Genomic DNA, 13,782 nt, shown 5'->3' with positions numbered 1-13,782 from the left:
CCTTTGTCATCACTGCACTGTTATGTCATTACAAGCTGTGGACTTATAGCTAAAAGAATTTTCCAAGGGTGCTTTTCCTTTTTTTTTTTTTTTTTTTTAAATTTTACCAAATCATTAATGAATTGATAAGAGAAAAATAGATTAAAATTGCCTATATCGGGTCAGATTCTGTTTGGTATATACTAATACATTTCCAAGCCCATCTGAAAACACTGTTTCTAATGAAAATGTGGATATATTTTTATTGAAAATAACTCAACACAAATAAGGAATAAAATAATCTATACTCTGCTTAGGTGTACATATAATGTCTGCATACAGTGTACACACAGTAGGATGCCTGGGTCTAGCTGGGTTTGTTAAGTTAGCTAAATGTTGAGAAAGGATGGGAATTTCCCACTGAATCTTCCGTACACTGAGAGAAAGACCCTAAAGGTGGTCCAAGACTTATTTCCAATCAATTTCAGGCAGATTTATACCTAATTTTTCTTCAAATGGTCCAATTAGGTTTTTTCAGCTTCTTTTCTGTTGACATTTCTAAAGGTCCTTCAGCAAGAAAACATCTAAAAATCACATTTTCCTTTTTAGCAAGAGTTTTCCTTTATACGGAAACATCTTTCAGAGTTTTTCGAGGATAATGGGATTTGGGAACTACAGTCCTATTCCTGCTCCTGCCTGCTGCTCACCAGATAATTTTACACAACCACAGCAAGGGTCAGCAAGTGTCTTTATCGTCAACTCCATGCAGTATTTTTGAAGCTTGTGTCTTCCAGATACGCAAATATATTTCTGGGTACATATGCAGTGTGTTTACTGAAGTGGACAAGAGGGGAAGGCTCTGACTCTGCCTACCTATGTATCTATCATGCTTTGCCAGACCACTGTCCCACTTGGTCCAAAAAGACAAAGATGACAGCTTTTGGAACAGGTAGCTTTTCACCCAACTTGCCAAAGTCACCTGCCAGTATCAATGCAAGACAGGACAGAGCTACTGGCAAATGACAGGGGGGCCCAAGAAAGGACAGATTAGCTGTCCCAGTGTCCTCAAGCTGAGGTGGAAGGTGTACAAAAATGTATGTGCAACAAGGAGAAAAAAATAACAGTTACATGTACAAGCTAACACTGTTAATAACAGTGAGGAAGAAACCTCCCAGATTACTGCTTTTCTGAGAAATATTTGATAATAATATAACTTGATTATGTGAAACATCTCAAGATACAAATCTCTTGGCACACATTTGGTCCTGCTTATGGAAAAAAAGCCTCTGGTAATCTCACTTCTAGCTTCCAGAATGCCTGAAATACCATGAATTCAATGCCTTTTTCTTCTAAATTTTATTTAAATGCTTGAACAAACTCAACAGAAGCTGCTCAGTTCTCACAGATAGCAAAGTCAGTTTGTGGTGAAGTGAAATGACTAAAGAGACAAGTAGAGACCGTGACTGTAAGACCACCGATAATATACTATTTAAGGGATTTACATTCTAGAGGTCTTATAGCTGAAGTAAATTACCCTTCTCTTGCAATATATATTTTATGCTAGTTTGACTTTATCGTGTAAAAAAAATTACTTTAGTGTAGTGCAATTACACATATTTAGAAATAATCTGCTTCTTTTGACAATATTTCCATTATTAGAAATGCTCAAAGTTCCTTCCAGTGACTCATCTCAGTGATTTCCAAGGGCTTAGAAGTATCAAGAAAGGAACGACAATACCACAACACAGACACCCAGTACAAAACTAAGTTAGCCAGCTTTTCTGGTGTGAAATGAAGAGCGGCATGTAGAAATGCACTTCTATTTCTGCATAAAACTATTGCACTGCTGTTGTACGCCCATGAATATTTTAGTTTCATGAACCGTACAGGGATTATATTTATAATTATAGACTCACGTGTCCTGGTGTGAATGTATTTTCCACCAAAACCAAATTTATTTCTTTGTAATTTGACTACATAAACCTTACTAGCATTTTTTTCTGACATTTTTTGTATTTCTTGGGAATCCACAGTAGGTTTTCAAAATTTCTTGCACTATACATGAGTATACTGTATAAAACAATTCTTGAAAAGGCTAGAACAATGCGCGTGTTTCAAGTACGAGTGCTTAATTGCAACTCTAAATAGATAAATATTTGCTTAAGCTACTCATACTGTATATTTCTTAGATGAAAAAATTTTCTAACCTTCCCCAAAATAGGAAGATTTTTACCCAGAGATAAGGTTCCTAATTTTATTGGTCATGTATGTGCAAAAGCAGCCCAGCAACCTTAATAGTCCTTGCAATTTGAGGCCTTCCTGGGAAAGCAGTGAATACAGGCAACTTCATTTCACACCTTTAGTTAATTGAAGTGTACTTAAAGTATTTTTAAAATGCTTCCGTATGTGTAACTGTTAGTAAACATATTTTTATTGAAAGGTCCTCCTTAAATTACAAAGTAACAGCAATTTGTTTTCATTTAATTGACAGCAAGATATCATTGTATCTGCAGATTTAAATAGACAATGGAAAATCTCCAATAGAGAGACCTTTGAAAGTAAGCTTTAGCAATCTGGAAAGAACAAACTGGATCTGGCAATATTCAAGCCTGTACCATTCCAACTGCATACAGTCCTAGCTCATCATTCATCTAGTATTAGATTTGCAAGGAGGGGCAGTACAACCCTCTGGCAGCAAAAAATACCAACACCAACAAAATACCTTTCAAATACCTAGACGTGTTTCTTTTCCCTGTCCTGGAAAGGAAATGTCTCCTCTATCTGTATTTATCCTTGCATGCAGCCCAGCAGAAGTATTCAAGAACTGTGCTGATGTGGTACTGAGGGATATAGTTAGTGGTCTTGGTGGGGATGGGTTGATGGCAAGACTAGGTGGTCGTAGTGGTCTTTTCCAGCCTTCGTGATCCTATAATACAATAATAATACAATCATGAGAAAAGGAGAGAGGGTTTGGAAGACTGTTCCTTCCTGAGGTCATGCACAGTCCAACATCCTCACAAGGAGCTCTCTTTGTGATCCAGAATAGTTCTGTCTCTCAGTGAAGATGGTGCCTAAAGAAGAAAAGCTTAGCTGGAGAGCTCTATCTGCAGAAAACAAATGTATGCTTTTTTGATGGAGCAACTGATTGCTTTTCCTCAGAAGAATGCAGTTCAGCTTACCAACACCAAATAATGGAACTCACACATCTCTTCCCCTCAATATTTAGATAAAAAATGCAACTGTTCCCACAAAGAGAAGAGTTTCTGAGAAAAGGACCAGAAAGACAACTGCTCTTCCCAGAGCTGTTTCTGGCTGCTTGTTGACTAAGGAGAGCTTCCATCTCACAGGGCTTATTTGATAAGTATCCCTGCCATAATCCTACTTTAACAAAGCTAAACCCTCCAAAACAGCAGCTTCTCCTCCAAAGAAAGTTTCTCCAAAATAAGCATCTGCTCCACAAGACCCTCCTGTGTAGGTTTCCATGTCAAAGAGAGGCAGGGACCCAGGCAAATTTTCATTTTCCTCCTGAACATGGCTTGGTGTTTTCTGTCACAGAAAAACCAGTTCTAACAGTTCATTTGATTCAAGGGGACCAGCTATAAGGAATGAAGATTACCTGTTCTTATGCTCAGCAAGTGAAGAGACAAGAACTATAACCTGAAAAGAGGTATTGGAGAAGACCTGAAAGAAAACAGAGATACACATAGGTACAAATCACAGATATTCTAATTTTGTATTTTGACAGCATTTATAGATTTGACAGCTTCTTGCTGAAACGAGAAGAAACTAATTAAAATGTAATTGGAGCAATGAAAGGAAGTTATATATTGGAGTTTGTGGTTTGGAAATGCAATTTTTGAATACACCACCTAAAATATCTCATATGGTTTTGAGTAATAAGACATCAACAGCTAAAAAAACAAGCCTATATTAACACATTTTCAGCAGCCAGGAAAAGGTTGTTCTAAATTGTTATTTTGTGTATATTTCAATGAAAGTTAGACAACAACATGCTGGTATGGGTGCAAGAGAAGATAACAGCATTAAATGTGACATAAAATCAGCCACACTACCAGTGTTCCTAAAACTCACTAGTAATTCTGTGACAGTCATGCCAAGTGAATGGGACAAATCCAGCCTCTGATTTAGTAGGCCTGAGAGTCCTGCAGGTAACAAAATGAAGAAATGTTACCTTTTCTTTTGCTGAGTAAAGAACTGGCTGGACAGCTGGGTGAAAGGAGTTAAATGCAGCTGGTGAATTGTGCTCCTCAGGGGTTGGTAGGATGGGGCCATTCTACTTAATAATGTTACAGGTTGATGATTTGGAGGATCCTTGGTAGGATTTGCAGATGACATCAAGCTGGGAGGAAGTGTTGATCTGCCTAATGGTAGGAAGACCCTACAGAGGGACCCAGACAGCTTGGATTGATGGGCTGAGGCCAATGGGGTGAAGTTCAACATGACCAAATGTCAGGTTCTGCACTTTGGTCTCATAAATCCCATGCATCAGTACAGACTTGAAGTAGAGTGGTTGGAAAGCTGAGCAGTGGAAAAGGATCTGAGGGTATTGGTATATGCTCAGCTGAATGTGAGACAGCAGAGTGCCCAGGTGGCCAAGAAAGCCAATGGCATCCTGTCCTGTATGAGAAATAGTGTTGCCAGCAGAAAAGGGGAGGTGATTGTCCCCCTGTACTCAGCTCTGGTGAGACTGCACTTCAAATACTGCATTCAGTTTTGGGCCCCTCATGACAAAAAAGGCATCAAGGCCCTCAAGTATGTTCAGAAAAGGGCAATGAAGCTGGTGAGGAATCTGATGTACAGGTCTCATGGGGAGCAGTTGAGGGAATGGGGATAAAAGCATGAAGCTTTCTCATTATATTTGATTTATTATCTTCAGTTCTAATTACATTGTATTACGGTGTGTTATCTTGCATTCCGATAGTATGTTTAGTAAATTAGTTTGTTTCTCCTCAGATTGTTGCCACTGTTTTTAATTATTTTGGGGTCCCTTGCTCCCCTTTTCTGGAGGTGCGGATTTTTGCAAAATCCCTCAGCCCTGCTGGTCATGGAACTGGGCTGAACCAGCCCGCAAACCGTTGACAAAGAAACATGCTCAGCTGCATGGCAGGTGACATATATTGAAGATTTGTTGAAGTCAGGTAATGCTAGTGCAAAATTTTTGGCATAGCCAATAAAACTAAGTTCAGGAATCACAGGAAATTATAATATCTTATTTGATATTTTTATTAAGGGAAGTCTGTATTGAAAGAAAAAGCTTATGAAGGTAGACCAAAACATCACAGTCATAACTCAGAGTGCATTGTCTTTATTGATAAACATCTGCAAGAGCTGGGCTACTCGTGCTATGCAGGAGAGATCACAGCCATAGCATGTCTGCTTGGTATTCTAATGCACCTGAGGGATGCTTCAACTCACCAGATACAAAAAAGCTTGTGATACTGCATCTATATTGTTATCATTCCTCTAGGTGCTGTCTGGATATTCATCACATAAGTTGTTCATGGTGAAAAGATGTTTCCCCAGCCAATCAAGAAAGCAGATGTAGCAATACAAGTTTTTAGTATTGACATTCAAAGTCAAGACCTGATGATGCACAGCTGGGTTGTTCCCTGTTTGTATGAACCCTGATCCTGTTTCTTCAAAGTCAATAGCAGTTTTACTATCATCTTGAGAAGAAGCGAGTAAACAATAAAGAAGAAACAGGCCCATATGATCATTTTCTGATCTCACTACTTGTGAGGAAAAGAAGAAACTTATTTTAAATAGAAAAAATAGAGTTTGTGGACCAGGAAAGGAAAACAAATACAAGATAATGTGTATTGATGGACTTCAGAGTTAGCTACTGTGGCCGGCTAACTCAATTTCTTAGAACTTAGCAAATCCTAAAACAAAACAGAGTCAGACATCATGTTTTGTCTAATGATAGTAAGCCAGATGGAAAAGAGCTGTCATAACAGACAACTTATAATAATTTTATTCCAAAAAAAACCCCAACAAACCGGCTGTTGAATGCTCGTACTCCTGAGTCAAATCAGCTGTCACAAGTCAAATGGGCTCAGGAATAGTAATTGAATGATATCACACTTTTCCTTTCCCAACTTTTCCTTTCTTAACATGTAGTTAGATCATTTTTCAAAGTCTCTTAAAATAAAGCCTTTAGTTCTCATGATAGTCACTGGCAGCAATTTGGGCTGATAATAAACAAGCCTGCATTAATTACATTTGAAGAACAAATTCACATCCTGAATTAGATACACTTAAACAGGATGAAGGAACACTGCAGTAAAAACAAAACCACTATACTATTTCTTTCTTACAAATGTGTTTCCAGCATATTTTCTTTGTCTGCTACATAGGAACTAGTGAGTCAGTTTTCACTTATTTTTGAAAGCCTCATCAAGACCTTTGTTTTGTTCCAGAAGAAAGTCTTTTGGAATGGAGAACATCCAAGTTGAGAAAAAGTACCACAAACCTAATTTTTCTTTTACAGCTCACTATGCTCGTACCCAGAATGAGAGTAATCTGTAAGCCGGCTTCTTATTCCACCTGGAAAATATTGTCTGTTGCTCTGTGGAGTTATCCCTGGCAAAAGAAACATCAAAGGCAAAATAGTCTTTAAGAGGCTTTAAATAAACAAGAACCTCCTGCACAAGGAAGAATGTAAAGAGGAACACAGTTTATCCAGACTTGTTCCAAGTTTCAGCACTGTGAAATTTTTGTAGTAAAAAAATAGATATTTTCTAAAATGTTTGTCTTTCTATGACTTTGCTGAATATACAAAAAGAAAGGAAGCTGACACTAAGGCAAATGAAACTGCTAGTGAAGTACAGTCTTGTTTTCATAGCTAAAGAAAAATAAAATCTGAGTTACTTTTTTTCACTTGAGCAAACCACTGAGACAGTAAAGTGTCTAATTCTATGCACAGGAGTTTGGAGATGAAGGAGAGGTAGGCGAGACTCCTATTTTATTAAGTTGGTGCATAATGTCAGAGGTGGACATCAGTGGTATGGCAGTAGAGGTTGAAGCATTCCACCAACATTCCATTACATTTGTTGCTGTGCAACAGATGGCAGCAGAGAGGCAGTTTGACAAAATGGTATCTGACGTGAAAGTGCAAACGAAGCAAAGGAGTGGAAGTGAATTCCTCCATGTGGAAAAAATGGTACTCACTGACATCACTGCTTGCTGAATGTTTACGGAGATCAACCAGCGGATGTGAGAACAGTGAGGCTGTTGGTGGCGTGTTTCAGCAATGGTGACAGCAGCAGTGGGTATAGATCTTTATGAGTGCAACGTGCACACCCTTTTCTTTTCTGGTGAAAATACACAGCTAATGATGATTATGTTGAAAAAGAGTGGTTTTTTTTAGCTGAGAATTTGCTTTGTCGAATAGTATTATTGTGATCTTTGTATCTGTTGTAGTTTCCGTGGAAATAAATAGGCAATATTTCTTCTGGAGCAACCTATGTACAGTATTTTATTTTAGTTTGACTTGTCATGATCCATAAACTAACTAAAGTGTAGTCAGCTTTGTCTGCTAGGCTTCAAGTGTATCAGAAATAAAGCCTACTTATAGTTACAAGGAGATTATTTCTCTGCTGAAACTAGGACAGTCCAGCTGTATGCTAGTCCTTACACTTTTCACATTTGTTCACATCTAATAGGTGTAAACAGGATATCTAAAATAGCTCTGAGATCTCACAGCCCAGTTTCAAACTCTATATTCCAGGAGGCAACAGAGTACGCAGCCCCTGGAGACAAAGCCGCAAAGACCACATTGACAGAAGTGATTGTTCTTAGTCTTACATGTATATCAAACATGGGTGCTGTTCTGGGAGCTATGATGATAGGGCTCAGTTTACAGTCTATCTACAGCTGCTGGAAAAATCTTAACAGAAAAGAAAAAGCTAATTGCCCCTACCTTTCTCTTTCTGGTTTTAACAAGTTCAGTTTGATCTTCTAACATTTCTACTTAAAACACCATAGGAGTCTCATTCACAAACTGAGCTAGGACAAGCAAGTGAAGTCTTTATTTGTTCAGTAAATGCCCAAGCTTCAATTAAAATGTATAACTAGAAAAGGAAATTTCTCTTGTAGGATTCAGAGGATTGCATTCAGAGGATAAACATGTAAAGATACCTTTTAATTATCAGCCCAGCAGCCAGTTTTAATGCAAACTGAACAAGAAAGAGAGCCTCAGGGAAGCCACAGGAGGTAAAAGAAGTCACGTTCATTTCTTCTTTTCACATATATTGCTCACTCAGTCTGCAGCAACTACCATGCACCTGCACCAGTTTTCTAGCCTCTAACTTGAAAGTGGAAAACAAAAAGTTCAAAGTTCACACTTTTCCAACACTTCTTTTGTATCTGCTTTATAACATAGTAGCTGAAATTCTTTATACCTCAAACCAAGCGTCATATGACTTATGCAATGTATGGGTATGCAAAATCTAAGTCACAACCTGGCCTTAAAATAGTATTAAGTAGTCTCTGAAGCAGAGCTCATTTATATAAGACATTTAAAATTGAATTAGGCATATCACTTGAGAGCATACCATTGAAAGAATATGTGTCCTGACTGGCTTGAGGAGGAAGAAAGGAACAGAAATGAATGGCCCAGCTGGCAAGAATGCACAGAGTTTTGCAGTTACAAATAAACTTGGCATTTCATGAACAAAAATAACAAATTACCAGGGGAATGGAAGGAAGGCACAGATTCAAACTGTGACCTGGTAGAGGAAAGGCATTTGCTGTCATGCAACTTGAATGAAGGGCACACAATACTCCAGTGAATTACAGTGTAATGTATTTTGTTTCTGCTCAGCACATTCCACATGCTCTTCATGAAAAGAAAAAAAAAAAAAAAAGCACTTCTCAGTCCACCACTGAAAGCTAATGAAAATAGGCAAAAGTTGGATCTCGTCATCAAAGTGCGAATGCATTACCCCATGACAAGCATGCACAAGCAATGAATTTGTAATGTGAAAAGGAATCATAATTCAAGACCTGCCCCAGCATATTTCAGGTAGGAGCTTAAAACTGTCAGAAAGCCAACAGTTTAAGATATTTCGGTGCAGAAAAAAATAAAATTGAAGTGAGGTTATAGGTGGCTGAGCTGATGTGCTGCTGAGCTGTAAGAAACACCTTTCACCTTACTTTCAGAGATTTAATAGTTGTCGAAATGGAGAGCAAATAAAAGAAGAGAGATCTGTGAACAAAAATAGGAAGAAGAAGTAAAGTTTAGTTGTGACAGTCTTCTCAGATTAAGGCCTTATTCAATGACAAAGTAATGTGGTATTAGACAATATACAATCTGGGCTGAAAGGCGGGCTAAATACCAGCTGTAGCCTCAATGGTTTCTGCACAAGCACCATGTATAAACCTACATCATCTTTTGTTCAATGAAGAGCTCATCTCAACTGAAATGAACTGAAGTGACTTTCAGAATAAAATCACAAAACTTGAAATTTTCTTCCATAATGACCCTCCTTGTGTATGTGACACTGGTAATTACAATCAAAACAGGTATAATGGAAAATAAAAAATTCTTCACAGTTTTGAAACAACATTAAAATTTTGTCTGAGAAGAAATCAGTACAAGAAAAAATAAGAGTAACAGTGACTTTTAAAAAAGATAGATACAAACCCTTCTAATTTTCAAATGCATTGAGCACAGTCTTAGCAGCAAGGTTGCTGAGGCACCTTCAGTTGAATTGAAACTGGAGACTAATAAAAGTGTCTTCTCTAGAGGGATTACTAATTTTAGAAAGCTTCCCATTTTTAGTTCAGATTGTATTTCGTAATACTTTAATGACTGTAAAGTGTTCTCAAAGTGAACGTGATGATCTAATAATTTTTACTCTGCATGACTAGAAATTTCCCATTGCTTACAGATCTTCTGAGCAACAGAAAAACAAGATAAACACACAGCGATGCTGTGGTGCATACATTTTTCTTTCTCAGAAATGGGAAATTCAAAAAACGTCTTTGTGAGCTTCTGGTCTTATTCTTTCAACACATTCTAGATCTGGGTACAAACTTATCCCCTTTGAAGTCATTAGGATTTTCATTACTAAGTTCAGTCAATGCAAGAACATTTTCAGATTTTTGTATTTGATTTCTTGGTTATTCAACTTGTCATCAGAACTAAGTTCTTCCTAGCATTGGTCAAAAATTAAGGCTCCATGAGGCACATTTAATCATGATTCTAATGTCAATGGAAGAAGCAAAAAAGTAACCAGTTAACTCTCAGAGAATATATGGAGCTTCAGGCAGACAAGAGTAAGTTACACTAAGGTGGTTCTGTTTTAAATGTCCATATTAGCACTAGAGCTATTGGTGAATCAGTAATTATGGAAACAGTGTAGTCAAGTTGATAGGAGTGAACAGTTTTGGTGGCAAGCAGCAATAGAACAAGGAGCAATGGGCAGAAACTGGAATACGGAAAGTTCCGTAATTACACAAGGAAGAACTTCTTTACTATGAAGTTGATAGAGCACTGCAACAGGCTACCCAGGGAGGTGGTGGAGCCTCCTTCTTTGGAGGTATTCAAGATTCACTTGATGCCTATTTATGTGACATAATTTAGGGGACCTTCTTTATCGGGAGATGGGCTAGATGATCTCTACAGATTCCTTCCAACCTCTGTGGTTCTGTGACTCTGTGATTCTCTCCCTTTTGTAAATATTTTAACTCAAAAGTAACAGTGTTCCATACTACTTCACTAAGAATGCCTTACTTTCTCTTTGCCCCAGCCCATCATTTCCTTATCTGTGCAGCACACTAACATTGGTTCAGTGTATTTTTTTTTAAGAATACAAAAAACTCAGCTACCTTAAGGAAATAAAAAACGGTGTATTGACCCTACGCTAGGACTCCTTCACCCTTCCACTGGCAGCCTAGTTCTTGGCTCAAAAAAAAAAAAAAAAAAGAGGAAGAGGAAGAGGAAGAGGAAGAGGAAGAGGAAGAGAGAGGAAGAGGAAGAGGAGGAGGAGGAGGAGGAGGAGGAGGAAGAAAGAAAAAGTGAAAGAGAAAGAGAAAGAGAAAGAGAAAGAGAAAGAGAAAGAGAAAGAGAAAGAGAAAGAGAAAGAGAAAGAGAAAGAGAAAAAGAGAAAAAGAAGGAAAAAGAAAAAGGAAAAGGAAAAGGAAAAGGAAAAGGAAAAGGAAAAGGAAAAGGAAAAGGAAAAGAAAAAGAAAAAGAAAAAGAAAAAGAAAAAGAAAAAGAAAAAGAAAAAGAAAAAGAAAAAGAAAAAGAAAAAGAAAAAGAAAAAGAAAAAGAAAAAGAAAAAGAAAAAGAAAAAGAAAAAGAAAAAGAAAAAGAAGGAAATCTCTAAAAACAGAGCATGCTTTTATTTTTAGCATGCATTTTCAGTGTCTGCTTGCAATAGTCACTTGTTGGTAACATGGATATCCATGTTACAATCCATTACTTGGATTGTAAGTTACCATGTACCCATGAACCATTTTCATTCTCTCCTTAGGGGTCCATTAACTTTCCAACAGGTCCACACTCCACATTTATACACAAGGAGCCTACTCCAACCAGAATAGCTGCGCATGGCACCCTGCACATGGCATCACAATATCTTGTAATTTTTCCACAGTAAGAATTGCACCCACAACATAACAATGTTGTATCTCATACCTGAAGTCGAGTATCCAGTGCTCCAGTGGAGAACCAAAGGAAAAGAGTCAGAGTAGTTGCTGACTTAAAAAAGTAGAAAGATCCCAGATTAATTCAGTGCTCCCCTGAGGGGGGAGAGGCGGGGGGCAGAGTGACAAAAGAGAAGAAAAAGCAAACAGATTAAGAAATCCCAGCACTTTTGTTTTTGGTGTTTACCTCTGCACTGTAGTGCAAAGTTCTGTTCCTTCTTATTTTGTGTATTTTGGATTGCTCCCAAGGTTTGTTCTGGAGTGAGCTTACAAGACTCCTCAAAGTTGCAATCCAGTGCTGTTTCACCATCAGTAGCAGTCACTCTATCTGGACAGTATGAATAATATTACCACTTTGGCTCACCATCAAATACTCATCAAACATGAAATACTTATGAAAGCACCAGTATGGGAGTCAGTCACAGGCTATCAGAATACTTAAGGTGATTTGAACTGTGGGGATAAAAATTACGTCAAGATCATCGTGATCATTGCTATGTGAAAAAGTCTGGGCGGTGCTAGAAAAATCTGCAATGTATGTGCAATATATTCTAATTCCTCCTTTTTATCAGTGCAGTTATAATTATGGACACGTTAGCTAAGCTGCTGTTATCGTCATCTATAGAAGCCCCCACCTCCACTGACTGATTATAGAGGGAGTTTAAGGAGAATAATTTGCTGTCTTAATCATCTGAATGAATTGCCTAAAGAAGAACACTGAATGCTTCATGTATGTGACTGAACCCATAGCATCTGTTCTAATGGAAATGAACAGAAGTAAATCAGACAAAATTTTTTTTGCAAGAAATGCATCTAAGACACTACCTGAAGAACAGTGTGAAAAAAAAAAAAAAGGATTATTATAATGTGTTTTCTTTATACTGGACATAATTAACAATAAGCTTTATGCAGTACTCTTCACTGTGGAGTCTTCCAGTGTTTCAGAAACAAACTTGTGAATAGACAGTACGATTGTTGTACTTGGAGTATAGCAAGCCAAAGATCACAAAACACATTTCAGGTTATAAGGAAAACTAATCCCAATTCTGAATCACAAACATGCTTGCTTGGGTATAAAGCCTAGTTTCTCTCTGAAGAACAAAATCAATGTGAAATGTGGAATAGATAGTATATGCTTTTCTCTCTACCAAAAGCTTAATGGATGAATATGAAGAGCCTTTAATAGATAGCTCTTTGAAGGAAAAAAACAACACAATTCCTGGTAAATTTAAAATGTTTAAGCATCATTCATGGCTTAGAAGAATGCCTAGCCTATTTTAACTGTTCTTTAGACAATTCTAAAATATATCTAAAGAACAGTGTTATATTTTTACTTCAAAAAGCTTCTGCATCTTGTGGAATACCACTAATTCTTTTAGTAGTGATTAGACAAATGTAGTTGTAGTTAGCAGAGTGGGGAAAAAGAAAGAAAACAAGTTCACTGAATGTAACGGCATGTATAGTTTACACTTCACCCTGGAGAGATCTGTCAGTGTACTGACTTCACAAGAGTCACTGTCAGACAGAAACGTTATGAGCAGTTCTCTCAACAGTAGTGATGAAGTGAGTTTCTGGGAACAGAGAGGGTAAGAAAGACTTTAGAAGCAAGGCATTGAAAGAGAATTAAGGCACAACAGAACCAGGATAACAAGACATTCTGGAAAGATCCAAATCTGGTAGGCAGACATTAGAACCAAAATGAAGCACAGATCTACAGAACTTGTTGAAAAAGCAAGAATAAAATTTTGAAAAAAAGCTAGAATGAATACAGCCATTTTAGAAATGTGCAAGTATTCTGAAACAGATGGTGCTTGGAAAGGGAGACAAGACTAGGAAAAAAAAGAAGATGAGCAGATGTTATGGATGCTTCATGTGAATGACTGGTAGGACTAAATTCTACCCCAAAACTGGGATAATGGGAGAAATTACATCATCACCAGGAAGGCTGTGCGTCATTACCAGGGCACACTCACATGTCTAGACTTGCGATTGGATAGCCAGAACCAAAGACAAATTTGGAAGTCAGATGGAATGCAGAGGAATCAAAATAAATGAAGCATAACTAGCCCTACCGAAGCAGATGGTTTGAGATGCTGCTGGACAGACTTGACTCCTGCCTCAATGTCACTG

At 37.7% G+C, this 13,782-nt stretch overlaps 1 long non-coding RNA gene across 1 annotated transcript; it reads right to left on the bottom strand.

Annotated features, from left to right (window-relative positions):
- Nucleotides 1-1,061: 1,061 nt before the first annotated feature.
- Nucleotides 1,062-11,757, bottom strand: LOC125697800 (uncharacterized). Its single transcript, XR_007378931.1, has 3 exons — nt 11,645-11,757; nt 3,596-3,660; nt 1,062-2,905 (listed from the first exon to the last, which is right to left on the bottom strand). It is a non-coding gene; the product is annotated as an uncharacterized LOC125697800 (long non-coding RNA).
- Nucleotides 11,758-13,782: the final 2,025 nt, after the last annotated feature.

Source organism: Lagopus muta, chromosome 1 (genome assembly GCF_023343835.1).
Source record: "Lagopus muta isolate bLagMut1 chromosome 1, bLagMut1 primary, whole genome shotgun sequence".
NCBI classification, from domain to species: domain Eukaryota; kingdom Metazoa; phylum Chordata; class Aves; order Galliformes; family Phasianidae; genus Lagopus; species Lagopus muta.
This window is presented reverse-complemented; position numbering and strand designations above follow the sequence as displayed.